Source organism: Schistocerca cancellata, chromosome 3 (assembly GCF_023864275.1).
Source record: "Schistocerca cancellata isolate TAMUIC-IGC-003103 chromosome 3, iqSchCanc2.1, whole genome shotgun sequence".
Lineage (NCBI taxonomy): Eukaryota > Metazoa > Arthropoda > Insecta > Orthoptera > Acrididae > Schistocerca > Schistocerca cancellata.
Genome location: NC_064628.1, coordinates 960039166 through 960065996, shown reverse-complemented (window position 1 = coordinate 960065996; position 26831 = coordinate 960039166). Strand labels below are relative to the sequence as shown.

The window sequence follows — 26831 nt, the reverse complement described above, 5'->3', positions numbered from 1 at the left end:
AGCGGAGGACGAATCTTGTCCCTGGTGTTCAGCGGAGGGCGTGTGCGGTGTGTGGCAGTGTCGTGCTGGAGGGCCCACTGGTAGCGATGTGGGCTTCCTCGCCTCGCCTCGCCTCGCCTCACACCAGGTGTCTGCGTAGTTTGCAGTGCATTCGCACCATTCCTATCCCTGTCCCTGTCCCCGTCCCGACTTGTCCCGACTTTGCTCGACTGCCGCTCGCTGCCGCTCGGGTCGTGGTCCATATGACAGCGCAAGCACGACAAACATCTGCGGGACGAGACGAGACGAGACGAGACGAGACGACTAAGGAATAAATTCGTGGTTACAAATCAAATTTGGAACTCTACACTCCTACACTACGATAGGCGGTGACGCATTTCAGAAATCACCTGCCGATTTGACTATTTTGTCGTTTTCAAAGTCTTCTTGGCAAACTTGGTTAGCACATTCTCCCTCAAACTGAGTTAATTACTGCATTTTCGTACCATTACAGTATTTTAAAGGGCTTAAGGAAGCATCTTTGTCACAACAGAAAGGTAGTTTGAAAATTGGGCCGGCGACATAACAAAAAAAAAAAACAGGAAGGGAGCCAACAGCACCCGGGTTTCCCAGGCGGTCACCCATCCAAGTACTAGCCGGGCCCGATGATGCTTAACTTCGGTGATCGGACGAGAACCGGTGTATTCATCATGGTATGGCCGTTGGCGCTCATCTAATGTAGGAGCACGGCAGAATTCGCGTTCGGCTTTTCTCCCAACACACAAAATGTTAGTTTTCGGCCGCATTTGACGAAAGCGCTTAATTCCGCAACCGCCAGTTCCTCGAGGACGGCGCGGGGAGGCGCGCCCGGCGTCCCAGCAGAGTGACTTCCGAATTGGCGGGCGCACCGCCGCGTGTGTGAGACGCACTGCTGCTCGTTGCACCCCCTGTCATTCGCTGGGCGCGTTCAGCCTTCGACACTAGCGGAGGACGCATCTTGTCCCTGGTGTTCAGCGGAGGGCCTGTGCGGGGTGTGGCAGTGTCGTGCTGGAGGGCCCACTGGTAGCGATGTGGGCTTCCTCGCCTCGCCTCGCCTCGCCTCACACCAGGTGTCTGCGTAGTTTGCAGTGCATTCGCACCATTCCTATCCCTGTCCCTGTCCCCGTCCCGACTTGTCCCGACTTTGCTCGACTGCCGCTCGCTGCCGCTCGGGTCGTGGTCCATATGACAGCGCAAGCACGACAAACGTCTGCGGGACGAGACGAGACGAGACGAGACGACTAAGGATTAAATTCGTGGTTACAAATCAAATTTGGAACTCTACACTCCTACACAACAATAGGCGGTGACGTATTTCAGAAATCACCTGCCGATTCGTACTGTTTTGTCGTTTTCAAAGTTTTCTTGGCAAACTTGGTTAGCACATTCTCCCTCAAACTGAGTTAATTACTGCATTTTCGTACCATTACAGTAGTTTAAAAGGCTTAAGGAAGCATCTTTGTCACAACAGAAAGGTAGTTTGAAAATTGGGATGGCGACATAACAAAAAAAAAAAAGGGAGGGAGCCAACAGCACCCGGGTTTCCCAGGCGGTCACCCATCCAAGTACTAGCCGGGCCCGATGATGCTTAACTTCGGTGATCGGACGAGAACCGGTGCATTCATCATGGTATGGCCGTTGGCGCTCATCTAATGTAGGAGCACGGCAGAATTCGCGTTCGGCTTTTCTCCCAACACACAAAATGTTAGTTTTCGGCCGCATTTGACGAAAGCGCTTCCTTCCGCAACCGCCAGTTCCTCGAGGACGGCGCGGGGAGGCGCGCCCGGCGTCCCAGCAGAGTGACGGCCGAATTGGCGGGCGCACCGCCGCGTGTGTGAGACGCACTGCTGCTCGTTGCACCCCCTGTCATTCGCTGGGTGCGTGCAGCCTTCGACACTAGCGGAGGACGAATCTTGTCCCTGGTGTTCAGCGGAGGGCGTGTGCGGTGTGTGGCAGTGTCGTGCTGGAGGGCCCACTGGTAGCGATGTGGGCTTCCTCGCCTCGCCTCGCCTCGCCTCACACCAGGTGTCTGCGTAGTTTGCAGTGCATTCGCACCATTCCTATCCCTGTCCCTGTCCCCGTCCCGACTTGTCCCGACTTTGCTCGACTGCCGCTCGCTGCCGCTCGGGTCGTGGTCCATATGACAGCGCAAGCACGACAAACGTCTGCGGGACGAGACGAGACGAGACGAGACGACTAAGGATTAAATTCGTGGTTACAAATCAAATTTGGAACTCTACACTCCTACACAACAATAGGCGGTGACGTATTTCAGAAATCACCTGCCGATTCGTACTGTTTTGTCGTTTTCAAAGTCTTCTAGGCAAACTTGGTTAGCACATTCTCCCTCAAACTGAGTTAATTACTGCATTTTCGTACCATTTCAGTAGTTTAAAAGGCTTAAGGAAGCATCTTTGTCACAACAGAAAGGTAGTTTGAAAATTGGGCTGGCGACATAACAAAAAAAAAACAGGGAGGGAGCCAACAGCACCCGGGTTTCCCAGGCGGTCACCCATCCAAGTACTAGCCGGGCCCGATGATGCTTAACTTCGGTGATCGGACGAGAACCGGTGCATTCATCATGGTATGGCCGTTGGCGCTCATCTAATGTAGGAGCACGGCAGAATTCGCGTTCGGCTTTTCTCCCAACACACAAAATGTTAGTTTTCGGCCGCATTTGACGAAAGCGCTTCCTTCCGCAACCGCCAGTTCCTCGAGGACGGCGCGGGGAGGCGCGCCCGGCGTCCCAGCAGAGTGACGGCCGAATTGGCGCTCGCACCGCCGCGTGTGTGAGACGCACTGCTGCTCGTTGCACCCCCTGTCATTCGCTGGGTGCGTGCAGCTTTCGACACTAGCGGAGGACGCATCTTGTCCCTGGTGTTCAGCGGAGGGCCTGTGCGGGGTGTGGCAGTGTCGTGCTGGAGGGCCCACTGGTGGCGATGTGGGCTTCCTCGCCTCGCCTCGCCTCGCCTCGCCTCGCCTCGCCTCGCCTCACACCAGGTGTCTGCGTAGTTTGCAGTGCATTCGCACCATTCCTATCCCTGTCCCTGTCCCCGTCCCGACTTGTCCCGACTTTGCTCGACTGCCGCTCGCTGCCGCTCGAGTCGTGGTCCATATGACAGCGCAAGCACAACAAACGTCTGCGGGACGAGACGAGACGAGACGAGACGACTAAGGAACAAATTCGTGGTTACAAATCAAATTTGGAACACTACACTCCTACACAACAATAGGCGGTGACGTATTTCAGAAATCACCTGCCGATTCGTACTGTTTTGTCGTTTTCAAAGTTTTCTTGGCAAACTTGGTTAGCACATTCTCCCTCAAACTGAGTTAATTACTGCATTTTCGTACCATTACAGTAGTTTAAAAGGCTTAAGGAAGCATCTTTGTCACAACAGAAAGGTAGTTTGAAAATTGGGCTGGCGACATAACAAAAAAAAAAAAGGGAGGGAGCCAACAGCACCCGGGTTTCCCAGGCGGTCACCCATCCAAGTACTAGCCGGGCCCGATGATGCTTAACTTCGGTGATCGGACGAGAACCGGTGCATTCATCATGGTATGGCCGTTGGCGCTCATCTAATGTAGGAGCACGGCAGAATTCGCGTTCGGCTTTTCTCCCAACACACAAAATGTTAGTTTTCGGCCGCATTTGACGAAAGCGCTTCCTTCCGCAACCGCCAGTTCCTCGAGGACGGCGCGGGGAGGCGCGCCCGGCGTCCCAGCAGAGTGACGGCCGAATTGGCGGGCGCACCGCCGCGTGTGTGAGACGCACTGCTGCTCGTTGCACCCCCTGTCATTCGCTGGGTGCGTGCAGCCTTCGACACTAGCGGAGGACGAATCTTGTCCCTGGTGTTCAGCGGAGGGCGTGTGCGGTGTGTGGCAGTGTCGTGCTGGAGGGCCCACTGGTAGCGATGTGGGCTTCCTCGCCTCGCCTCGCCTCGCCTCACACCAGGTGTCTGCGTAGTTTGCAGTGCATTCGCACCATTCCTATCCCTGTCCCTGTCCCCGTCCCGACTTGTCCCGACTTTGCTCGACTGCCGCTCGCTGCCGCTCGGGTCGTGGTCCATATGACAGCGCAAGCACGACAAACATCTGCGGGACGAGACGAGACGAGACGAGACGAGACGACTAAGGAATAAATTCGTGGTTACAAATCAAATTTGGAACTCTACACTCCTACACTACGATAGGCGGTGACGCATTTCAGAAATCACCTGCCGATTTGACTATTTTGTCGTTTTCAAAGTCTTCTTGGCAAACTTGGTTAGCACATTCTCCCTCAAACTGAGTTAATTACTGCATTTTCGTACCATTACAGTATTTTAAAGGGCTTAAGGAAGCATCTTTGTCACAACAGAAAGGTAGTTTGAAAATTGGGCCGGCGACATAACAAAAAAAAAAAAGAGGAAGGGAGCCAACAGCACCCGGGTTTCCCAGGCGGTCACCCATCCAAGTACTAGCCGGGCCCGATGATGCTTAACTTCGGTGATCGGACGAGAACCGGTGTATTCATCATGGTATGGCCGTTGGCGCTCATCTAATGTAGGAGCACGGCAGAATTCGCGTTCGGCTTTTCTCCCAACACACAAAATGTTAGTTTTCGGCCGCATTTGACGAAAGCGCTTAATTCCGCAACCGCCAGTTCCTCGAGGACGGCGCGGGGAGGCGCGCCCGGCGTCCCAGCAGAGTGACTTCCGAATTGGCGGGCGCACCGCCGCGTGTGTGAGACGCACTGCTGCTCGTTGCACCCCCTGTCATTCGCTGGGCGCGTTCAGCCTTCGACACTAGCGGAGGACGCATCTTGTCCCTGGTGTTCAGCGGAGGGCCTGTGCGGGGTGTGGCAGTGTCGTGCTGGAGGGCCCACTGGTAGCGATGTGGGCTTCCTCGCCTCGCCTCGCCTCGCCTCACACCAGGTGTCTGCGTAGTTTGCAGTGCATTCGCACCATTCCTATCCCTGTCCCTGTCCCCGTCCCGACTTGTCCCGACTTTGCTCGACTGCCGCTCGCTGCCGCTCGGGTCGTGGTCCATATGACAGCGCAAGCACGACAAACGTCTGCGGGACGAGACGAGACGAGACGAGACGACTAAGGATTAAATTCGTGGTTACAAATCAAATTTGGAACTCTACACTCCTACACAACAATAGGCGGTGACGTATTTCAGAAATCACCTGCCGATTCGTACTGTTTTGTCGTTTTCAAAGTCTTCTAGGCAAACTTGGTTAGCACATTCTCCCTCAAACTGAGTTAATTACTGCATTTTCGTACCATTTCAGTAGTTTAAAAGGCTTAAGGAAGCATCTTTGTCACAACAGAAAGGTAGTTTGAAAATTGGGCTGGCGACATAACAAAAAAAAAACAGGGAGGGAGCCAACAGCACCCGGGTTTCCCAGGCGGTCACCCATCCAAGTACTAGCCGGGCCCGATGATGCTTAACTTCGGTGATCGGACGAGAACCGGTGCATTCATCATGGTATGGCCGTTGGCGCTCATCTAATGTAGGAGCACGGCAGAATTCGCGTTCGGCTTTTCTCCCAACACACAAAATGTTAGTTTTCGGCCGCATTTGACGAAAGCGCTTCCTTCCGCAACCGCCAGTTCCTCGAGGACGGCGCGGGGAGGCGCGCCCGGCGTCCCAGCAGAGTGACGGCCGAATTGGCGCTCGCACCGCCGCGTGTGTGAGACGCACTGCTGCTCGTTGCACCCCCTGTCATTCGCTGGGTGCGTGCAGCTTTCGACACTAGCGGAGGACGCATCTTGTCCCTGGTGTTCAGCGGAGGGCCTGTGCGGGGTGTGGCAGTGTCGTGCTGGAGGGCCCACTGGTGGCGATGTGGGCTTCCTCGCCTCGCCTCGCCTCGCCTCGCCTCGCCTCGCCTCGCCTCACACCAGGTGTCTGCGTAGTTTGCAGTGCATTCGCACCATTCCTATCCCTGTCCCTGTCCCCGTCCCGACTTGTCCCGACTTTGCTCGACTGCCGCTCGCTGCCGCTCGAGTCGTGGTCCATATGACAGCGCAAGCACAACAAACGTCTGCGGGACGAGACGAGACGAGACGAGACGACTAAGGAACAAATTCGTGGTTACAAATCAAATTTGGAACACTACACTCCTACACAACAATAGGCGGTGACGTATTTCAGAAATCACCTGCCGATTCGTACTGTTTTGTCGTTTTCAAAGTCTTCTTGGCAAACTTGGTTAGCACATTCTCCCTCAAACTGAGTTAATTACTGCATTTTCGTACCATTACAGTAGTTTAAAAGGCTTAAAGAAGCATCTTTGTCACAACAGAAAGGTAGTTTGAAAATTGGGCTGGCGACATAACAAAAAAAAAAAACAGGAAGGGAGCCAGCAGCACCCGGGTTTCCCAGGCGGTCACCCATCCAAGTACTAGCCGGGCCCGATGATGCTTAACTTCGGTGATCGGACGAGATCCGGTGTATTCATCATGGTATGGCCGTTGGCGCTCATCTAATGTAGGAGCACGGCAGAATTCGCATTCGGCTTTTCTCCCAACACACAAAATGTTAGTTTTCGGCCGCATTTGACGAAAGCGCTTCCTTCCGCAACCGCCAGTTCCTCGAGGACGGCGCGGGGAGGCGCGCCCGGCGTCCCAGCAGAGTGACGGCCGAATTGGCGGGCGCACCGCCGCGTGTGTGAGACGCACTGCTGCTCGTTGCACCCCCTGTCATTCGCTGGGTGCGTGCAGCCTTCGACACTAGCGGAGGACGAATCTTGTCCCTGGTGTTCAGCGGAGGGCCTGTGCGGGGTGTGGCAGTGTCGTGCTGGAGGGCCCACTGGTAGCGATGTGGGCTTCCTCGCCTCGCCTCGCCTCGCCTCACACCAGGTGTCTGCGTAGTTTGCAGTGCATTCGCACCATTCCTATCCCTGTCCCTGTCCCCGTCCCGACTTGTCCCGACTTTGCTCGACTGCCGCTCGCTGCCGCTCGGGTCGTGGTCCATATGACAGCGCAAGCACGACAAACGTCTGCGGGACGAGACGAGACGAGACGAGACGACTAAGGAATAAATTCGTGGTTACAAATCAAATTTGGAACTCTACACTCCTACACAACAATAGGCGGTGACGTATTTCAGAAATCACCTGCCGATTCGTACTGTTTTGTCGTTTTCAAAGTCTTCTTGGCAAACTTGGTTAGCACATTCTCCCTCAAACTGAGTTAATTACTGCATTTTCGTACCATTACAGTAGTTTAAAAGGCTTAAGGAAGCATCTTTGTCACAACAGAAAGGTAGTTTGAAAATTGGGCTGGCGACATAACAAAAAAAAAACAGGGAGGGAGCCAACAGCACCCGGGTTTCCCAGGCGGTCACCCATCCAAGTACTAGCCGGGCCCGATGATGCTTAACTTCGGTGATCGGACGAGAACCGGTGTATTCATCATGGTATGGCCGTTGGCGCTCATCTAATGTAGGAGCACGGCAGAATTCGCGTTCGGCTTTTCTCCCAACACACAAAATGTTAGTTTTCGGCCGCATTTGACGAAAGCGCTTCCTTCCGCAACCGCCAGTTCCTCGAGGACGGCGCGGGGAGGCGCGCCCGGCGTCCCAGCAGAGTGACGGCCGAATTGGCGGGCGCACCGCCGCGTGTGTGAGACGCACTGCTGCTCGTTGCACCCCCTGTCATTCGCTGGGTGCGTGCAGCCTTCGACACTAGCGGAGGACGAATCTTGTCCCTGGTGTTCAGCGGAGGGCGTGTGCGGGGTGTGGCAGTGTCGTGCTGGAGGGCCCACTGGTAGCGATGTGGGCTTCCTCGCCTCGCCTCGCCTCGCCTCAGACCAGGTGTCTGCGTAGTTTGCAGTGCATTCGCACCATTCCTATCCCTGTCCCTGTCCACGTCCCGACTTGTCCCGACTTTGCTCGACTGCCGCTCGCTGCCGCTCGGGTCGTGGTCCATATGACAGCGCAAGCACGACAAACGTCTGCGGGACGAGACGAGTCGAGACGAGACGAGACGACTAAGGAATAAATTCGTGGTTACAAATCAAATTTGGAACTCTACACTCCTACACAACAATAGGCGGTGACGTATTTCAGAAATCACCTGCCGATTCGTACTGTTTTGTCGTTTTCAAAGTCTTCTTGGCAAACTTGGTTAGCACATTCTCCCTCAAACTGAGTTAATTACTGCATTTTCGTACCATTACAGTAGTTTAAAAGGCTTAAGGAAGCATCTTTGTCACAACAGAAAGGTAGTTAGAAAATTGGGATGGCGACATAACAAAAAAAAAACAGGAAGGGAGCCAACAGCACCCGGGTTTCCCAGGCGGTCACCCATCCAAGTACTAGCCGGGCCCGATGATGCTTAACTTCGGTGATCGGACGAGAACAGGTGTATTCATCATGGTATGGCCGTTGGCGCTCATCTAATGTAGGAGCACGTCAGAATTCGCGTTCGGCTTTTCTCACAACACACGAAATGTTAGTTTTCGGCCGCATTTGACGAAAGCGCTTCCTTCCGCAACCGCCAGTTCCTCGAGGTCGGCGCGGGGAGGCGCGCCCGGCGTCCCAGCAGAGTGACGGCCGAATTGGCGGGCGCACCGCCGCGTGTGTGAGACGCACTGCTGCTCGTTGCACCCCCTGTCATTCGCTGGGCGCGTTCAGCCTTCGACACTAGCGGAGGACGCATCTTGTCCCTGGTGTTCAGCGGAGGGCCTGTGCGAGGTGTGGCAGTGTCGTGCTGCAGGGCCCACTGGTAGCGATGTGGGCTTCCTCGCCTCGCCTCGCCTCGCCTCGCCTCGCCTCGCCTCACACCAGGTGTCTGCGTAGTTTGCAGTGCATTCGCACCATTCCTATCCCTGTCCCTGTCCCCGTCCCGACTTGTCCCGACTTTGCTCGACTGCCGCTCGCTGCCGCTCGGGTCGTGGTCCATATGACAGCGCAAGCACGACAAACATCTGCGGGACGAGACGAGACGAGACGAGACGAGACGACTAAGGAATAAATTCGTGGTTACAAATCAAATTTGGAACTCTACACTCCTACACAACAATAGGCAGTGACGTATTTCAGAAATCACCTGCCGATTCGTACTATTTTGTCGTTTTCAAAGTCTTCTTGGCAAACTTGGTTAGTACATTCTCCCTCAAACTGAGTTAATTACTGCATTTTCGTACCATTACAGTAGTTTAAAAGGCTTAAGGAAGCATCTTTGTCACAACAGAAAGGTAGTTTGAAAATTGGGCTGGCGACATAACAAAAAAAAAAAAAACAGGAAGGGAGCCAGCAGCACCCGGGTTTCCCAGGCGGTCACCCATCCAAGTACTAGCCAGGCCCGATGATGCTTAACTTCGGTGATCGTACTAGAACCGGTGTATTCATCATGGTATGGCCGTTGGCGCTCATCTAATGTAGGAGCACGGCAGAATTCGCGTTCGGCTTTTCTCCCAACACACAAAATGTTAGTTTTCGGCCGCATTTGACGAAAGCGCTTCCTTCCGCAACCGCCAGTTCCTCGAGGAAGGCGCGGGTAGGCGCGCCCGGCGTCCCAGCAGAGTGACGGCCGAATTGGCGGGCGCACCGCCGCGTGTGTGAGACGCACTGCTGCTCGTTGCACCCCCTGTCATTCGCTGGGCGCGTGCAGCCTTCGACACTAGCGGAGGACGCATCTTGTCCCTGGTGTTCAGCGGAGGGCCTGTGCGGGGTGTGGTAGTGTCGTGCTGGAGGGCCCACTGGTAGCGATGTGGGCTTCCTCGCCTCGCCTCGCCTCGCCTCGAATCGCCTCACACCAGGTGTCTGCGTAGTTTGCAGTGCATTCGCACCATTCCTATCCCTGTCCCTGTCCCCGTCCCGACTTGTCCCGACTTTGCTCGACTGCCGCTCGCTGCCGCTCGGGTCGTGGTCCATATGACAGCGCAAGCACGACAAACGTCTGCGGGACGAGACGAGTCGAGACGAGACGAGACGACTAAGGAATAAATTCGTGGTTACAAATCAAATTTGGAACTCTACACTCCTACACAACAATAGGCGGTGACGTATTTCAGAAATCACCTGCCGATTCGTACTGTTTTGTCGTTTTCAAAGTCTTCTTGGCAAACTTGGTTAGCACATTCTCCCTCAAACTGAGTTAATTACTGCATTTTCGTACCATTACAGTAGTTTAAAAGGCTTAAGGAAGCATCTTTGTCACAACAGAAAGGTAGTTTGAAAATTGGGCTGGCGACATAACAAAAAAAAACAGGAAGGGAGCCAACAGCACCCGGGTTTCCCAGGCGGTCACCCATCCAAGTACTAGCCGGGCCCGATGATGCTTAACTTCGGTGATCGGACGAGAACAGGTGTATTCATCATGGTATGGCCGTTGGCGCTCATCTAATGTAGGAGCACGGCAGAATTCGCGTTCGGCTTTTCTCACAACACACAAAATGTTAGTTTTCGGCTGCATTTGACGAAAGCGTTTCTTTCCGCAACCGCCAGTTCCTCGAGGACGGCGCGGGGAGGCGCGCCCGGCGTCCCAGCAGAGTGACGGCCGAATTGGCGGGCGCACCGCCGCGTGTGTGAGACGCACTGCTGCTCGTTGCACCCCCTGTCATTCGCTGGGCGCGTTCAGCCTTCGACACTAGCGGAGGACGCATCTTGTCCCTGGTGTTCAGCGGAGGGCCTGTGCGGGGTGTGGCAGTGTCGTGCTGCAGGGCCCACTGGTAGCGATGTGGGCTTCCTCGCCTCGCCTCGCCTCGCCTCGCCTCGCCTCGCCTCACACCAGGTTTCTGCGTAGTTTGCAGTGCATTCGCACCATTCCTATCCCTGTCCCTGTCTCCGTCCCGACTTGTCCCGACTTTGCTCGACTGCCGCTCGCTGCCGCTCGGGTCGTGGTCCATATGGCAGCGCAAGCACGACAAACATCTGCGGGACGAGACGAGACGAGACGAGACGAGACGACTAAGGAATAAATTCGTGGTTACAAATCAAATTTGGAACTCTACACTCCTACACAACGATAGGCGGTGACGCATTTCAGAAATCACCTGCCGATTCGTACTATTTTGTCGTTTTCAAAGTCTTCTTGGCAAACTTGGTTAGCACATTCTCCCTCAAACTGAGTTAATTACTGCATTTTCGTACCATTACAGTAGTTTAAAGGGCTTAAGGAAGCATCTTTGTCACAACAGAAAGGTAGTTTGAAAATTGGGCTGGCGACATAACAAAAAAAAAAACAGGAAGGGAGCCAACAGCACCCGGGTTTCCCAGGCGGTCACCCATCCAAGTACTAGCCGGGCCCGATGATGCTTAACTTCGGTGATCGGACGAGAACCGGTGTATTCATCATGGTATGGCCGTTGGCGCTCATCTAATGTAGGAGCACGGCAGAATTCGCGTTCGGCTTTTCTCCCAATACACAAAATGTTAGTTTTCGGCCGCATTTGACGAAAGCGCTTCCTTCCGCAACCGCCAGTTCCTCGAGGGCGGCGCGGGGAGGCGCGCCCGGCGTCCCAGCAGAGTGACGGCCGAATTGGCGGGCGCACCGCCGCGTGTGTGAGACGCACTGCTGCTCGTTGCACCCCCTGTCATTCGCTGGGTGCGTGCAGCCTTCGACACTAGCGGAGGACGCATCTTGTCCCTGGTGTTCAGCGGAGGGCCTGTGCGGGGTGTGGCAGTGTCGTGCTGGAGGGCCCACTGGTAGCGATGTGGGCTTCCTCGCCTCGCCTCGCCTCGCCTCGCCTCGCCTCACACCAGGTGTCTGCGTAGTTTGCAGTGCATTCGCACCATTCCTATCCCTGTCCCTGTCCCCGTCCCGACTTGTCCCGACTTTGCTCGACTGCCGCTCGCTGCCGCTCGGGTCGTGGTCCATATGACAGCGCAAGCACGACAAACGTCTGCGGGACGAGACGAGTCGAGACGAGACGAGATGACTAAGGAATAAATTCGTGGTTACAAATCAAATTTGGAACTCTACACTCCTATACAACAATAGGCGGTGACGTATTTCAGAAATCACCTGCCGATTCGTACTGTTTTTTCGTTTTCAAAGTCTTCTTGGCAAACTTGGTTAGCACATTCTCCTTCAAACTGAGTTAATTACTGCATTTTCGTATCATTACAGTAGTTTAAAAGGCTTAAGGAAGCATCTTTGTCACAACAGAAAGGTAGTTTGAAAATTGGGCTGGCGACATAACAAAAAAAAAACAGGAAGGGAGCCAACAGCACCCGGGTTTCCCAGGCGGTCACCCATCCAAGTACTAGCCGGGCCCGATGATGCTTAACTTCGGTGATCGGACGAGAACAGGTGTATTCATCATGGTATGGCCGTTGGCGCTCATCTAATGTAGGAGCACGGCAGAATTCGCGTTCGGCTTTTCTCCCAACACACAAAATGTTAGTTTTCGGCCGCATTTGACGAAAGCGCTTCCTTCCGCAACCGCCTGTTCCTCGAGGACGGCGCGGGGAGGCGCGCCCGGCGTCCCAGCAGAGTGACGGCCGAATTGGCGGGCGCACCGCCGCGTGTGTGAGACGCACTGCTGCTCGTTGCACCCCCTGTCATTCGCTGGGCGCGTTCAGCCTTCGACACTAGCGGAGGACGCATCTTGTCCCTGGTGTTCAGCGGAGGGCCTGTGCGGGGTGTGGCAGTGTCGTGCTGCAGGGCCCACTGGTAGCGATGTGGGCTTCCTCGCCTCGCCTCGCCTCGCCTCGCCTCGCCTCGCCTCGCCTCGCCTCACACCAGGTGTCTGCGTAGTTTGCAGTGCATTCGCACCATTCCTATCCCTGTCCCTGTCCCCGTCCCGACTTGTCCCGACTTCCCGACTTGTCCCGACTTTGCTCGACTGCCGCTCGCTGCCGCTCGGGTCGTGGTCCATATGACAGCGCAAGCACGACAAACGTCTGCGGGACGAGACGAGTCGAGACGAGACGAGACGACTAAGGAATAAATTCGTGGTTACAAATCAAATTTGGAACTCTACACTCCTACACAACAATAGGCGGTGACGTATTTCAGAAATCACCTGCCGATTCGTACTGTTTTGTCGTTTTCAAAGTCTTCTTGGCAAACTTGGTTAGCACATTCTCCCTCAAACTGAGTTAATTACTGCATTTTCGTACCATTACAGTAGTTTAAAAGGCTTAAGGAAGCATCTTTGTCACAACAGAAAGGTAGTTTGAAAATTTTGCTGGCGACATAACAAAAAAAAAACAGGAAGGGAGCCAACAGCACCCGGGTTTCCCAGGCGGTCACCCATCCAAGTACTAGCCGGGCCCGATGATGCTTAACTTCGGTGATCGGACGAGAACGGGTGTATTCATCATGGTATGGCCTTTGGCGCTCATCTAATGTAGGAGCACGGCAGAATTCGCGTTCGGCTTTTCTCCCAACACACAAAATGTTAGTTCTCGGCCGCATTTGACGAAAGCGCTTCCTTCCGCAACCGCCAGTTCTTCGAGGACGGCGCGGGGAGGCGCGCCCGGCGTCCCAGCAGAGTGACGGCCGAATTGGCGGGCGCACCGCCGCGTGTGTGTGACGCACTGCTGCTCGTTGCACCCCCTGTCATTCGCTGGGTGCGTGCGGCCTTCGACACTAGCGGAGGACGAATCTTGTCCCTGGTGTTCAGCGGAGGGCCTGTGCGGGGTGTGGCAATGTCGTGCTGCAGGGCCCACTGGTAGCGATGTGGGCTTCCTCGCCTCGCCTCGCCTCGCCTCGCCTCACACCAGGTGTCTGCGTAGTTTGCAGTGCATTCGCACCATTCCTATCCCTGTCCCTGTCCCCGTCCCGACTTGACCCGACTTGTCCCGACTTGTCCCGACTTTGCTCGACTTCCGCTCGCTGCCGCTCAGGTCGTGGTCCATATGACAGCGCAAGCACGACAAACGTCTGCGGGACTAGACGAGACGAGACGAGACAAGACGACTAAGGAATAAATTCGTGGTTACAAATCAAATTTGGAACTCTACACTCCTACACAACAATAGGCGGTGACGTATTTCAGAAATCACCTGCCGATTCGTACTGTTTTGTCGTTTTCAAAGTCTTCTTGGCAAACTTGGTTAGCACATTCTCCCTCAAACTGAGTTAATTACTGCATTTTCGTACCATTACAGTAGTTTAAAAGGCTTAAGGAAGCATCTTTGTCACAACATAAAGGTAGTTTGAAAATTGGGCTGGCGACATAACAAAAAAAAAACAGGAAGGGAGCCAACAGCACCCGGGTTTCCCAGGCGGTCACCCATCCAAGTACTAGCCGGGCCCGATGATGTTTAACTTCGGTGATCGGACGAGATCAGGTGTATTCATCATGGTATGGCCGTTGGCGCTCATCTAATGTAGGAGCACGGCAGATTTCGCGTTCGGCTTTTCTCACAACACACAAAATGTTAGTTTTCGGCCGCATTTGACGAAAGCGCTTCCTTCCGCAACCGCCAGTTCCTCGAGGACGGCGCGGGGAGGCGCGCCCGGCGTCCCAGCAGAGTGACGGCCGAATTGGCGGGCGCACCGCCGCGTGTGTGAGACGCACTGCTGCTCGTTGCACCCCCTGTCATTCGCTGGGCGCGTTCAGCCTTCAACACTAGCGGAGGACGCATCTTGTCCTGGTGTTCAGCGGAGGGCCTGTGCGGGGTGTGGCAGTGTCGTGCTGCAGGGCCCACTGGTAGCGATGTGGGCTTCCTCGCCTCGCCTCGCCTCGCCTCGCCTCGCCTCACACCAGGTGTCTGCGTAGTTTGCAGTGCATTCGCACCATTCCTATCCCTGTCCCTGTCCCCGTCCCGACTTGTCCCGACTTTGCTCGACTGCCGCTCGCTGCCGCTCGGGTCGTGGTCCATATGACAGCGCAAGCACGACAAACATCTGCGGGACGAGACGAGACGAGACGAGACGATTCGACTAAGGAATAAATTCGTGGTTACAAATCAAATTTGGAACTCTACACTCCTACACAACAATAGGCGGTGACGTATTTCAGAAATCACCTGCCGATTCGTACTATTTTGTCGTTTTCAAAGTCTTCTTGGCAAACTTGGTTAGTACATTCTCCCTCAAACTGAGTTAATTACTGCATTTTCGTACCATTACAGTAGTTTAAAAGGCTTAAGGAAGCATCTTTGTCACAACAGAAAGGTAGTTTGAAAATTGGGCTGGCGACATAACAAAAAAAAAAAAAAACAGGAAGGGAGCCAGCAGCACCCGGGTTTCCCAGGCGGTCACCCATCCAAGTACTAGCCAGGCCCGATGATGCTTAACTTCGGTGATCGTACTAGAACCGGTGTATTCATCATGGTATGGCCGTTGGCGCTCATCTAATGTAGGAGCACGGCAGAATTCGCGTTCGGCTTTTCTCCCAACACACAAAATGTTAGTTTTCGGCCGCATTTGACGAAAGCGCTTCCTTCCGCAACCGCCAGTTCCTCGAGGACGGCGCGGGTAGGCGCGCCCGGCGTCCCAGCAGAGTGACGGCCGAATTGGCGGGCGCACCGCCGCGTGTGTGAGACGCACTGCTGCTCGTTGCACCCCCTGTCATTCGCTGGGTGCGTGCGGCCTTCGACACTAGCGGAGGACGAATCTTGTCCCTGGTGTTCAGCGGAGGGCCTGTGCGGGGTGTGGCAGTGTCGTGCTGCAGGGCCCACTGGTAGCGATGTGGGCTTCCTCGCCTCGCCTCGCCTCGCCTCGCCTCGCCTCACACCAGGTGTCTGCGTAGTTTGCAGTGCATTCGCACCATTCCTATCCCTGTCCCTGTCCCCGTCCCGACTTGTCCCGACTTTGCTCGACTGCCGCTCGCTGCCGCTCGGGTCGTGGTCCATATGACAGCGCAAGCACGACAAACATCTGCGGGACGAGACGAGACAAGACGAGACGAGACGTCTAAGGAATAAATTCGTGGTTACAAATCAAATTTGGAACTCTACACTCCTACACAACGATAGGCGGTGACGCATTTCAGAAATCACCTGCCGATTCGTACTATTTTGTCGTTTTCAAAGTCTTCTTGGCAAACTTGGTTAGCACATTCTCCCTCAAACTGAGTTAATTACTGCATTTTCGTACCATTACAGTAGTTTAAAGGGCTTAAGGAAGCATCTTTGTCACAACAGAAAGGTAGTTTGAAAATTGGGCTGGCGACATAACAAAAAAAAAAAAAAACAGGAAGGGAGCCAGCAGCACCCGGGTTTCCCACGCGGTCACCCATCCAAGTACTAGCCAGGCCCGATGATGCTTAACTTCGGTGATCGTACTAGAACCGGTGTATTCATCATGGTATGGCCGTTGGCGCTCATCTAATGTAGGAGCACGGCAGAATTCGCGTTCGGCTTTTCTCCCAACACACAAAATGTTAGTTTTCGGCCGCATTTGACGAAAGCGCTTAATTCCGCAACCGCCAGTTCCTCGAGGGCGGCGCGGGGAGGCGCGCCCGGCGTCCCAGCAGAGTGACGGCCGAATTGGCGGGCGCACCGCCGCGTGTGTGAGACGCACTGCTGCTCGTTGCACCCCCTGTCATTCGCTGGGTGCGTGCAGCCTTCGACACTAGCGGAGGACGCATCTTGTCCCTGGTGTTCAGCGGAGGGCCTGTGCGGGGTGTGGCAGTGTCGTGCTGGAAGGCCCACTGGTAGCGATGTGGGCTTCCTCGCCTCGCCTCGCCTCGCCTCGCCTCGCCTCACACCAGGTGTCTGCGTAGTTTGCAGTGCATTCGCACCATTCCTATCCCTGTCCCTGTCCCCGTCCCGACTTGTCCCGACTTTGCTCGACTGCCGCTCGCTGGCGCTCGGGTCGTGGTCCATATGACAGCGCAAGCACGACAAACGTCTGCGGGACGAGACGAGTCGAGACGAGACGAGATGACTAAGGAATAAATTCGTGGTTACAAATCAAATTTGGAACTCTACACTCCTATACAACAATAGGCGGTGACGTATTTCAGAAATCACCTGCCGATTCGTACTGTTTTTTCGTTTTCAAAGTCTTCTTGGCAAACTTGGTTAGCACATTCTCCTTCAAACTGAGTTATTTACTGCATTTTCGTATCATTACAGTAGTTTAAAAGGCTTAAGGAAGCATCTTTGTCACAACAGAAAGGTAGTTTGAAAATTGGGCTGGCGACATAACAAAAAAAAAACAGGAAGGGAGCCAACAGCACCCGGGTTTCCCAGGCGGTCACCCATCCAAGTACTAGCCGGGCCCGATGATGCTTAACTTCGGTGATCGGACGAGAACAGGTGTATTCATCATGGTATGGCCGTTGGCGCTCATCTAATGTAGGAGCACGGCAGAATTCGCGTTCGGCTTTTCTCCCAACACACAAAATGTTAGTTTTCGGCCGCATTTGACGAAAGCGCTTCCTTCCGCAACCGCCTGTTCCTCGAGGACGGCGCGGGGAGGCGCGCCCGGCGTCCCAGCAGAGTGACGGCCGAATTGGCGGGCGCACCGCCGCGTGTGTGAGACGCACTGCTGCTCGTTGCACCCCCTGTCATTCGCTGGGCGCGTTCAGCCTTCGACACTAGCGGAGGACGCATCTTGTCCCTGGTGTTCAGCGGAGGGCCTGTGCGGGGTGTGGCAGTGTCGTGCTGCAGGGCCCACTGGTAGCGATGAGGGCTTCCTCGCCTCGCCTCGCCTCGCCTCGCCTCGCCCCGCCTCGCCTCGCCTCACACCAGGTGTCTGCGTAGTTTGCAGTGCATTCGCACCATTCCTATCCCTGTCCCTGTCCCCGTCCCGACTTGTCCCGACTTCCCGACTTGTCCCGACTTTGCTCGACTGCCGCTCGCTGCCGCTCGGGTCGTGGTCCATATGACAGCGCAAGCACGACAAACGTCTGCGGGACGAGACGAGTCGAGACGAGACGAGACGACTAAGGAATAAATTCGTGGTTACAAATCAAATTTGGAACTCTACACTCCTACACAACAATAGGCGGTGACGTATTTCAGAAATCACCTGCCGATTCGTACTGTTTTGTCGTTTTCAAAGTCTTCTTGGCAAACTTGGTTAGCACATTCTCCCTCAAACTGAGTTAATTACTGCATTTTCGTACCATTACAGTAGTTTAAAAGGCTTAAGGAAGCATCTTTGTCACAACAGAAAGGTAGTTTGAAAATTTTGCTGGCGACATAACAAAAAAAAAACAGGAAGGGAGCCAACAGCACCCGGGTTTCCCAGGCTGTCACCCATCCAAGTACTAGCCGGGCCCGATGATGCTTAACTTCGGTGATCGGACGAGAACGGGTGTATTCATCATGGTATGGCCTTTGGCGCTCATCTAATGTAGGAGCACGGCAGAATTCGCGTTCGGCTTTTCTCCCAACACACAAAATGTTAGTTCTCGGCCGCATTTGACGAAAGCGCTTCCTTCCGCAACCGCCAGTTCCTCGAGGACGGCGCGGGGAGGCGCGCCCGGCGTCCCAGCAGAGTGACGGCCGAATTGGCGGGCGCACCGCCGCGTGTGTGTGACGCACTGCTGCTCGTTGCACCCCCTGTCATTCGCTGGGTGCGTGCGGCCTTCGACACTAGCGGAGGACGAATCTTGTCCCTGGTGTTCAGCGGAGGGCCTGTGCGGGGTGTGGCAATGTCGTGCTGCAGGGCCCACTGGTAGCGATGTGGGCTTCCTCGCCTCGCCTCGCCTCGCCTCGCCTCACACCAGGTGTCTGCGTAGTTTGCAGTGCATTCGCACCATTCCTATCCCTGTCCCTGTCCCCGTCCCGACTTGACCCGACTTGTCCCGACTTGTCCCGACTTTGCTCGACTTCCGCTCGCTGCCGCTCGGGTCGTGGTCCATATGACAGCGCAAGCACGACAAACGTCTGCGGGACGAGACGAGACGAGACGAGACGAGACGACTAAGGAATAAATTCGTGGTTACAAATCAAATTTGGAACTCTACACTCCTACACAACAATAGGCGGTGACGTATTTCAGAAATCACCTGCCGATTCGTACTGTTTTGTCGTTTTCAAAGTCTTCTTGGCAAACTTGGTTAGCACATTCTCCCTCAAACTGAGTTAATTACTGCATTATCGTACCATTACAGTAGTTTAAAAGGTTTAAGGAAGCATCTTTGTCACAACAGAAAGGTAGTTTGAAAATTGGGCTGGCGATATAACAAAAAAAAAAACAGGAAGGGAGCCAACAGCACCCAGGTTTCCCAGGCGGTCACCCATCCAAGTACTAGCCGGGCCCGATGATGCTTAACTTCGGTGATCGGACGAGAACCGGTGTATTCATCATGGTATGGCCGTTGGCGCTCATCTAATGTAGGAGCACGGCAGAATTCGCGTTCGGCTTTTCTCCCAACACACAAAATGTTAGTTCTCGGCCGCATTTGACGAAAGCGCTTCCTTCCGCAACCGCCAGTTCCTCGAGGACGGCGCGGGGAGGCGCGCCCGGCGTCCCAGCAGAGTGACGGCCGAATTGGCGGGCGCACCGCCGCGTGTGTGTGACGCACTGCTGCTCGTTGCACCCCCTGTCATTCGCTGGGTGCGTGCGGCCTTCGACACTAGCGGAGGACGAATCTTGTCCCTGGTGTTCAGCGGAGGGCCTGTGCGGGGTGTGGCAATGTCGTGCCGCAGGGCCCACTGGTAGCGATGTGGGCTTCCTCGCCTCGCCTCGCCTCGCCTCGCCTCGCACCAGGTGTCTGCGTAGTTTGCAGTGCATTCGCACCATTCCTATCCCTGTCCCTGTCCCCGTCCCGACTTGACCCGACTTGTCCCGACTTGTCCCGACTTTGCTCGACTTCCGCTCGCTGCCGCTCGGGTCGTGGTCCATATGACAGCGCAAGCACGACAAACGTCTGCGGGACGAGACGAGACGAGACGAGACAAGACGACTAAGGAATAAATTCGTGGTTACAAATCAAATTTGGAACTCTACACTCCTACACAACAATAGGCGGTGACGTATTTCAGAAATCACCTGCCGATTCGTACTGTTTTGTCGTTTTCAAAGTCTTCTTGGCAAACTTGGTTAGCACATTCTCCCTCAAACTGAGTTAATTACTGCATTTTCGTACCATTACAGTAGTTTAAAAGGCTTAAAGAAGCATCTTTGTCACAACAGAGAGGGAGTTTGAAAATTGGGCTGGCGACTTAACAAAAAAAAAAAAACAGGAAAGGAGCCAGCAGCACCCGGGTTTCCCATGCGGTCCCCCATCCAAGTACTAGCCGGGCCCGATGATGCTTAACTTCGGTGATCGGACGAGAACCGGTGTATTCATCATGGTATGGCCGTTGGCGCCCATCTAATGTAGGAGCACGGCAGAATTCGCGTTCGGCTTTTCTCCCAACACACAAAATGTTAGTTTTCGGCCGCATTTGACGAAATCGCTTCCTTCCGCAACCGCCAGTTCCTCGAGGACGGCGCGGGGAGGCGCGTCCGGCGTCCCAGCAGAGTGACGGCCGAATTGGCGGGCGCACCGCCGCGTGTGTGAGACGCACTGCTGCTCGTTGCACCCCCTGTCATTCGCTGGGCGCGTGCAGCCTTCGACACTAGCGGAGGACGCGTCTTGTCCCTGGTGTTCAGCGGAGGGCCTGTGCGGGGAGTGGCAGTGTCGTGCTGGAGGGCCCACTGGTAGCGATGTGGGCTTCCTCGCCTCGCCTCGCCTCGCCTCGCCTCGCCTCGCCTCACACCAGGTGTCTGCGTAGTTTGCAGTGCATTCGCACCATTCCTATCCCTGTCCCTGTCCCCATCCCGACTTGTCCCGACTTTGCTTGACTGCCGCTTGCTGCCGCTCGGGTCGTGGTCCATATGACAGCGCAAGCACGACAAACGTCTGCGGGACGAGACGAGACGAGACGAGACGAGACGACTAAGGAATAAATTCGTGGTTACAAATCAAATTTGGAACTCTACACTCCTACACAACAATAGGCGGTGACGTATTTCAGAAATCACCTGCCGAATCGTACTGTTTTGTCGTTTTCAAAGTCTTCTTGGCAAACTTGGTTAGCACATTCTCCCTCAAACTGAGTTAATCACTGCATTATCGTACCATTACAGTAGTTTAAAAGGTTTAAGGAAGCATCTTTGTCACAACAGAAAGGTAGTTTGAAAATTGGGCCGGCGACATAACAAAAAAAAAAAACAGGAAGGGAGCCAACAGCACCCGGGTTTCCCAGGCGGTCACCCATCCAAGTACTAGCCGGGCCCGATGATGCTTAACTTCGGTGATCGGACGAGAACAGGTGTATTCATCATGGTATGGCCGTTGGCGCTCATCTAATGTAGGAGCACGGCAGAATTCGCGTTCGGCTTTTCTCCCAACACACAAAATGTTAGTTTTCGGCCGCATTTGACGAAAGCGCTTCCTTCCGCAACCGCCAGTTCCTCGAGGACGGCGCGGGGAGGCGCGCCCGGCGTCCCAGCAGAGTGACGGCCGAATTGGCGGGCGCACCGCCACGTGTGTGAGACGCACTGCTGCTCGTTGCACCCCCTGTCATTCGCTGGGCGCGTTCAGCCTTCGACACTAGCGGAGGACGCATCTTGTCCCTGGTGTTCAGCGGAGGGCCTGTGCGGGGTGTGGCAGTGTCGTGCTGGAAGGCCCACTGGTAGCGATGTGGGCTTCCTCGCCTCGCCTCGCCACGCCTCGCCTCGCCTCACACCAGGTATCTGCGTAGTTTGCAGTGCATTCGCACCATTCCTATCCCTGTCCCTGTCCCCGTCCCCACTTGACCCGACTTGTCCCGACTTGTCCCGACTTTGCTCGACTTCCGCTCGCTGCCGCTCGGGTCGTGGTCCATATGACAGCGCAAGCACGACAAACGTCTGCGGGACGAGACGAGACGAGACGAGACGAGACGACTAAGGAATAAATTCGTGGTTACAAATCAAATTTGGAACTCTACACTCCTACACAACAATAGGCGGTGACGTATTTCAGAAATCACCTGCCGATTCGTACTGTTTTGTCGTTTTCAAAGTCTTCTTGGCAAACTTGGTTAGCACATTCTCCCTCAAACTGAGTTAATTACTGCATTATCGTACCATTACAGTAGTTTAAAAGGTTTAAGGAAGCATCTTTGTCACAACAGAAAGGTAGTTTGAAAATTGGGCTGGCGACATAAATAAAAAAAAACAGGAAATGAGCCAACAGCACCCGGGTTTCCCAGGCGGTCACCCATCCAAGTACTAGCCGGCCCCGATGATGCTTAACTTCGGTGATCGGACGAGAACCGGTGTATTCATCATGGTATGGCCGTTGGCGCTCATCTAATGTAGGAGCACGGCAGAATTCGCGTTCGGCTTTTCTCCCAACACACAAAATGTTAGTTTTCGGCCGCATTTGACGAAAGCGCTTCCTTCCGCAACCGCCAGTTCCTCGAGGACGGCGCGGGGAGGCGCGCCCGGCGTCCCAGCAGAGTGACGGCCGAATTGGCGGGCGCACCGCCGCGTGTGTGAGACGCACTGCTGCTCGTTGCACCCCCTGTCATTCGCTGGGCGCGTTCAGCCTTCGACACTAGCGGAGGACGCATCTTGTCCCTGGTGTTCAGCGGCGGGCCTGTGCGGGGTGTGGCAGTGTCGTGCTGGAAGGCCCACTGGTAGTGATGTGGGCTTCCTCGCCTCGCCTCGCCACGCCTCGCCTCGCCTCACACCAGGTATCTGCGTAGTTTGCAGTGCATTCGCACCATTCCTATCCCTGTCCCTGTCCCCGTCCCGACTTGACCCGACTTGTCCCGACTTGTCCCGACTTTGCTCGACTTCCGCTCGCTGCCGCTCGGGTCGTGGTCCATATGACAGCGCAAGCACGACAAACGTCTGCGGGACGAGAGGAGACGAGACGAGACGAGACGACTAAGGAATAAATTCGTGGTTACAAATCAAATTTGGAACTCTGCACTTCTACACAACAATAGGCGGTGACGTATTTCAGGAATCACCTGCCGATTCGTACTGTTTTGTCGTTTTCAAAGTCTTCTTGGCAAACTTGGTTAGCACATTCTCCCTCAAACTGAGTTAATTACTTCATTATCGTACCATTACAGTAGTTTAAAAGGTTTAAGGAAGCATCTTTGTCACAACAGAAAGGTAGTTTGAAAATTGGGCTGGCGACATAAATAAAAAAAAACAGGAAGGGAGCCAACAGCACCCGGGTTTCCCAGGCGGTCACCCATCCAAGTACTAGCCGGGCCCGATGATGCTTAACTTCGGTGATCGGACGAGAACCGGTGTATTCATCATGGTATGGCCGTTGGCGCTCATCTAATGTAGGAGCACGGCAGAATTCGCGTTCGGCTTTTCTCCCAACACACAAAATGTTAGTTTTCGGCCGCATTTGACGAAAGCGCTTCCTTCCGCAACCGCCAGTTCCTCGAGGACGGCGCGGGGAGGCGCGCCCGGCGTCCCAGCAGAGTGACGGCCGAATTGGCGGGCGCACCGCCGCGTGTGTGAGACGCACTGCTGCTCGTTGCACCCCCTGTCATTCGCTGGGCGCGTTCAGCCTTCGACACTAGCGGAGGACGCATCTTGTCCCTGGTGTTCAGCGGAGGGCCTGTGCGGGGTGTGGCAGTGTCGTGCTGGAAGGCCCACTGGTAGCGATGTGGGCTTCCTCGCCTCGCCTCGCCACGCCTCGCCTCGCCTCACACCAGGTATCTGCGTAGTTTGCAGTGCATTCGCACCATTCCTATCCCTGTCCCTGTCCCCGTCCCGACTTGACCCGACTTGTACCGACTTGTCCCGACTTTGCTCGACTTCCGCTCGCTGCCGCTCGGGTCGTGGTCCATATGACAGCGCAAGCACGACAAACGTCTGCGGGACGAGACGAGACGAGACGAGACGAGACGACTAAGGAATAAATTCGTGGTTACAAATCAAATTTGGAACTCTACACTCCTACACAACAATAGGCGGTGACGTATTTCAGAAATCACCTGCCGATTCGTACTGTTTTGTCGTTTTCAAAGTCTTCTTGGCAAACTTGGTTAGCACATTCTCCCTCAAACTGAGTTAATTACTGCATTATCGTACCATTACAGTAGTTTAAAAGGTTTAAGGAAGCATCTTTGTCACAACAGAAAGGTAGTTTGAAAATTGGGCTGGCGACATAACAAAAAAAAAAAGAACAGGAAGGGAGCCAACAGCACCCGGGTTTCCCAGGCGGTCACCCATCCAAGTACTAGCCGGGCCCGATGATGCTTAACTTCGGTGATCGGACGAGAACCGGTGTATTCATCATGGTATGGCCGTTGGCGCTCATCTAATGTAGGAGCACGGCAGAATTCGCGTTCGGCTTTTCTCCCAACACACAAAATGTTAGTTTTCGGCCGCATTTGACGAAAGCGCTTCCTTCCGCAACCACCAGTTCCTCGAGGACGGCGCGGGGAGGCGCGCCCGGCGTCCCAGCAGAGTGACGGCCGAATTGGCAGGCGCACCGCCGCGTGTGTGAGACGCACTGCTGCTCGTTGCACCCCCTGTCATTCGCTGGGCGCGTTCAGCCTTCGACACTAGCGGAGGACGCATCTTGTCCCTGGTGTTCAGCGGAGGGCCTGTGCGGGGTGTGGCATTGTCATGCTGGAGGGACCACTGGTAGCGATGTGGGCTTCCTCGCCTCGCCTCGCTTCGCCTCGCCTCGCCTCACACCAGGTGTCTGCGTAGTTTGCAGTGCATTCGCACCATTCCTATCCCTGTCCCTGTCCCCATCCCGACTTGTCCCGACTTTGCTTGACTGGCGCTCGCTGCCGCTCGGGTCGTGGTCCATATGACAGCGCAAGCACGACAAACGTCTGCGGGACGAGACGAGACGAGACGAGACGAGACGACTAAGGAATAAATTCGTGGTTACAAATCAAATTTGGAACTCTACACTCCTACACAACAATAGGCGGTGACGTATTTCAGAAATCACCTGCCGATTCGTACTGTTTTGTCGTTTTCAAAGTCTTCTTGGCAAACTTGGTTAGCACATTCTCCCTCAAACTGAGTTAATTACTGCATTATCGTACCATTACGGTAGTTTAAAAGGTTTAAGGAAGCATCTTTGTCACAACAGAACGGTAGTTTGAAAATTGGGCTGGCGACATAAAAAAAAAAAAAAAACAGGAAGGGAGCCAACAGCACCCGGGTTTCCCAGGCGGTCACCCATCCAAGTACTAGCCGGGCCCGATGTTGCTTAACTTCGGTGATCGGACGAGAACCGGTGTATTCATCATGGTATGGCCGTTGGCGCTCACCTAATGTAGGAGCACGGCAGAATTCGCGTTCGGCTTTTCTCCCAACACACAAAATGTTAGTTTTCGGCCGCATTTGACGAAAGCGCTTCCTTCCGCAACCGCCAGTACCTCGAGGACGGCGCGGGGAGGCGCGCCCGGCGTCCCAGCAGAGTGACGGCCGAATTGGCGGGCGCACCGCCGCGTGTGTGCTGCTCGTTGCACCCCCTGTCATTCGCTGGGCGCGGTCAGCCTTCGACACTAGCGGAGGACGCATCTTGTCCCTGGTGTTCAGCGGAGGGCCTGTGCGGGGTGTGGCAGTGTCGTGCTGGAAGGCCCACTGGTAGCGATGTGGGCTTCCTCGCCTCGCCTCGCCACGCCTCGCCTCGCCACGCCTCGCCTCGCCTCACACCAGGTGTCTGCGATGTTTGCAGTGCATTCGCACCATTCCTATCCCTGTCCCTGCCCCCGTCCCGACTTGTCCCGACTTTGCTCGACTGCCGCTCGCTGCCGCTCGGGTCGTGGTCCATATGACAGCGCAAGCACGACAAACGTCTGCGGGACGAGACGAGACGAGACGAGACGAGACGACTAAGGAATATATTCGTGGTTAAAAATCAAATTTGGAACTCTACACTCCTACACAACAATAGGCGGTGACGTATTTCAGAAATCACCTGCCGATTCGTACTGTTTTGTCGTTTTCAAAGTCTTCTTGGCAAACTTGGTTAGCACATTCTCCCTCAAACTGAGTTAATTACTGCATTTTCGTACCATTACAGTAGTTTAAAAGGCTTAAGGAAGCATCTTTGTCACAACAGAAAGGTAGTTTGAAAATTGGGCTGGCGACATAACAAAAAAAAAACAGGAAGGGAGCCAGCAGCACCCGGGTTTCCCAGGCGGTCACCCATCGAAGTACTAACCGGGCCCGATGATGCTTAACTTCGGTGATCGGACGAGAACCGGTGTATTCATCATGGTATGGCCGTTGGCGCTCATCTAATGTAGGAGCACGGCAGAATTCGCGTTCGGCTTTTCTCCCAACACACAAAATGTTAGTTTTCGGCCGCATTTGACGAAAGCGCTTCCTTCCGCAACCGCCATTTCCTCGAGGACGGAGCGGGGAGGCGCGCCCGGCGTCCCAGCAGAGTGACGGCCGAATTGGCGGGCGCACCGCCGCGTGTGTGAGACGCACTGCTGCTCGTTGCACCCCCTGTCATTCGCTGGGCGCGTGCAGCCTTCGACACTAGCGGAGGACGCGTCTTGTCCCTGGTGTTCAGCGGAGGGCCTGTGCGGGGTGTGGCAGTGTCGTGCTGGAGGGCCCACTGGTTGCGATGTGGGCTTCCTCGCCTCGCCTCGCCTCGCCTCGCCTCGCCTCACACCAGGTGTCTGCGTAGTTTGCAGTGCATTCGCACCATTCCTATCCCTGTCCCTGTCCCCACCCCGACTTGTCCCGACTTTGCTTGACTGCCGCTCGCTGCCGCTCGGGTCGTGGTCCATATGACAGCGCAAGCACGACAAACGTCTGCGGGACGAGACGAGACGAGACGAGACGAGACGACTAAGGAATAAATTCGTGGTTACAAATCAAATTTGGAACTCTACACTCCTACACAACAATAGGCGGTGACGTATTTCAGAAATCACCTGCCGATTCGTACTGTTTTGTCGTTTTCAAAGTCTTCTTGGCAAACTTGGTTAGCACATTCTCCCTCAAACTGAGTTAATTACTGCATTATCGTACCATT

The 26831-nt window shown here is 54.8% G+C and overlaps 27 non-coding genes across 27 annotated transcripts; all 27 read right to left on the bottom strand.

Moving 5' to 3' along the window:
• Positions 1–587: 587 nt before the first annotated feature.
• LOC126178062 (5S ribosomal RNA) lies at positions 588–706 on the bottom strand. The gene has a single exon (XR_007535979.1). It is a non-coding gene; the product is annotated as a 5S ribosomal RNA (ribosomal RNA).
• Positions 707–1542: 836 nt separating this feature from the next.
• LOC126177964 (5S ribosomal RNA) lies at positions 1543–1661 on the bottom strand. The gene has a single exon (XR_007535886.1). It is a non-coding gene; the product is annotated as a 5S ribosomal RNA (ribosomal RNA).
• An 836-nt stretch (positions 1662–2497) lies between these two features.
• Positions 2498–2616, bottom strand: LOC126177953 (5S ribosomal RNA). Its single transcript, XR_007535875.1, has one exon. It is a non-coding gene; the product is annotated as a 5S ribosomal RNA (ribosomal RNA).
• An 856-nt stretch (positions 2617–3472) lies between these two features.
• LOC126177903 (5S ribosomal RNA) lies at positions 3473–3591 on the bottom strand. The gene has a single exon (XR_007535864.1). It is a non-coding gene; the product is annotated as a 5S ribosomal RNA (ribosomal RNA).
• An 842-nt stretch (positions 3592–4433) lies between these two features.
• Positions 4434–4552, bottom strand: LOC126178061 (5S ribosomal RNA). Its single transcript, XR_007535978.1, has one exon. It is a non-coding gene; the product is annotated as a 5S ribosomal RNA (ribosomal RNA).
• An 836-nt stretch (positions 4553–5388) lies between these two features.
• On the bottom strand, positions 5389–5507 carry LOC126177785 (5S ribosomal RNA). The gene has a single exon (XR_007535853.1). It is a non-coding gene; the product is annotated as a 5S ribosomal RNA (ribosomal RNA).
• Positions 5508–6365: 858 nt separating this feature from the next.
• LOC126178295 (5S ribosomal RNA) lies at positions 6366–6484 on the bottom strand. The gene has a single exon (XR_007536202.1). It is a non-coding gene; the product is annotated as a 5S ribosomal RNA (ribosomal RNA).
• An 836-nt stretch (positions 6485–7320) lies between these two features.
• LOC126178059 (5S ribosomal RNA) lies at positions 7321–7439 on the bottom strand. Its single transcript, XR_007535976.1, has one exon. It is a non-coding gene; the product is annotated as a 5S ribosomal RNA (ribosomal RNA).
• Positions 7440–8280: 841 nt separating this feature from the next.
• Positions 8281–8399, bottom strand: LOC126178238 (5S ribosomal RNA). Its single transcript, XR_007536148.1, has one exon. It is a non-coding gene; the product is annotated as a 5S ribosomal RNA (ribosomal RNA).
• Positions 8400–9259: 860 nt separating this feature from the next.
• Positions 9260–9378, bottom strand: LOC126178325 (5S ribosomal RNA). The gene has a single exon (XR_007536232.1). It is a non-coding gene; the product is annotated as a 5S ribosomal RNA (ribosomal RNA).
• Positions 9379–10228: 850 nt separating this feature from the next.
• On the bottom strand, positions 10229–10347 carry LOC126178237 (5S ribosomal RNA). The gene has a single exon (XR_007536147.1). It is a non-coding gene; the product is annotated as a 5S ribosomal RNA (ribosomal RNA).
• An 857-nt stretch (positions 10348–11204) lies between these two features.
• On the bottom strand, positions 11205–11323 carry LOC126178058 (5S ribosomal RNA). The gene has a single exon (XR_007535975.1). It is a non-coding gene; the product is annotated as a 5S ribosomal RNA (ribosomal RNA).
• An 851-nt stretch (positions 11324–12174) lies between these two features.
• On the bottom strand, positions 12175–12293 carry LOC126178236 (5S ribosomal RNA). Its single transcript, XR_007536146.1, has one exon. It is a non-coding gene; the product is annotated as a 5S ribosomal RNA (ribosomal RNA).
• An 884-nt stretch (positions 12294–13177) lies between these two features.
• LOC126178343 (5S ribosomal RNA) lies at positions 13178–13296 on the bottom strand. Its single transcript, XR_007536249.1, has one exon. It is a non-coding gene; the product is annotated as a 5S ribosomal RNA (ribosomal RNA).
• An 866-nt stretch (positions 13297–14162) lies between these two features.
• Positions 14163–14281, bottom strand: LOC126178341 (5S ribosomal RNA). The gene has a single exon (XR_007536247.1). It is a non-coding gene; the product is annotated as a 5S ribosomal RNA (ribosomal RNA).
• Positions 14282–15136: 855 nt separating this feature from the next.
• On the bottom strand, positions 15137–15255 carry LOC126178324 (5S ribosomal RNA). The gene has a single exon (XR_007536231.1). It is a non-coding gene; the product is annotated as a 5S ribosomal RNA (ribosomal RNA).
• An 856-nt stretch (positions 15256–16111) lies between these two features.
• Positions 16112–16230, bottom strand: LOC126178340 (5S ribosomal RNA). The gene has a single exon (XR_007536246.1). It is a non-coding gene; the product is annotated as a 5S ribosomal RNA (ribosomal RNA).
• Positions 16231–17081: 851 nt separating this feature from the next.
• On the bottom strand, positions 17082–17200 carry LOC126178234 (5S ribosomal RNA). Its single transcript, XR_007536144.1, has one exon. It is a non-coding gene; the product is annotated as a 5S ribosomal RNA (ribosomal RNA).
• Positions 17201–18084: 884 nt separating this feature from the next.
• LOC126178623 (5S ribosomal RNA) lies at positions 18085–18203 on the bottom strand. The gene has a single exon (XR_007536509.1). It is a non-coding gene; the product is annotated as a 5S ribosomal RNA (ribosomal RNA).
• Positions 18204–19070: 867 nt separating this feature from the next.
• On the bottom strand, positions 19071–19189 carry LOC126178089 (5S ribosomal RNA). The gene has a single exon (XR_007536005.1). It is a non-coding gene; the product is annotated as a 5S ribosomal RNA (ribosomal RNA).
• Positions 19190–20058: 869 nt separating this feature from the next.
• On the bottom strand, positions 20059–20177 carry LOC126178250 (5S ribosomal RNA). The gene has a single exon (XR_007536160.1). It is a non-coding gene; the product is annotated as a 5S ribosomal RNA (ribosomal RNA).
• An 858-nt stretch (positions 20178–21035) lies between these two features.
• On the bottom strand, positions 21036–21154 carry LOC126178233 (5S ribosomal RNA). Its single transcript, XR_007536143.1, has one exon. It is a non-coding gene; the product is annotated as a 5S ribosomal RNA (ribosomal RNA).
• Positions 21155–22025: 871 nt separating this feature from the next.
• Positions 22026–22144, bottom strand: LOC126178261 (5S ribosomal RNA). The gene has a single exon (XR_007536171.1). It is a non-coding gene; the product is annotated as a 5S ribosomal RNA (ribosomal RNA).
• Positions 22145–23015: 871 nt separating this feature from the next.
• On the bottom strand, positions 23016–23134 carry LOC126178057 (5S ribosomal RNA). The gene has a single exon (XR_007535974.1). It is a non-coding gene; the product is annotated as a 5S ribosomal RNA (ribosomal RNA).
• Positions 23135–24009: 875 nt separating this feature from the next.
• Positions 24010–24128, bottom strand: LOC126178056 (5S ribosomal RNA). Its single transcript, XR_007535973.1, has one exon. It is a non-coding gene; the product is annotated as a 5S ribosomal RNA (ribosomal RNA).
• An 854-nt stretch (positions 24129–24982) lies between these two features.
• On the bottom strand, positions 24983–25101 carry LOC126178188 (5S ribosomal RNA). The gene has a single exon (XR_007536101.1). It is a non-coding gene; the product is annotated as a 5S ribosomal RNA (ribosomal RNA).
• An 856-nt stretch (positions 25102–25957) lies between these two features.
• Positions 25958–26076, bottom strand: LOC126178190 (5S ribosomal RNA). The gene has a single exon (XR_007536103.1). It is a non-coding gene; the product is annotated as a 5S ribosomal RNA (ribosomal RNA).
• Positions 26077–26831: the final 755 nt, after the last annotated feature.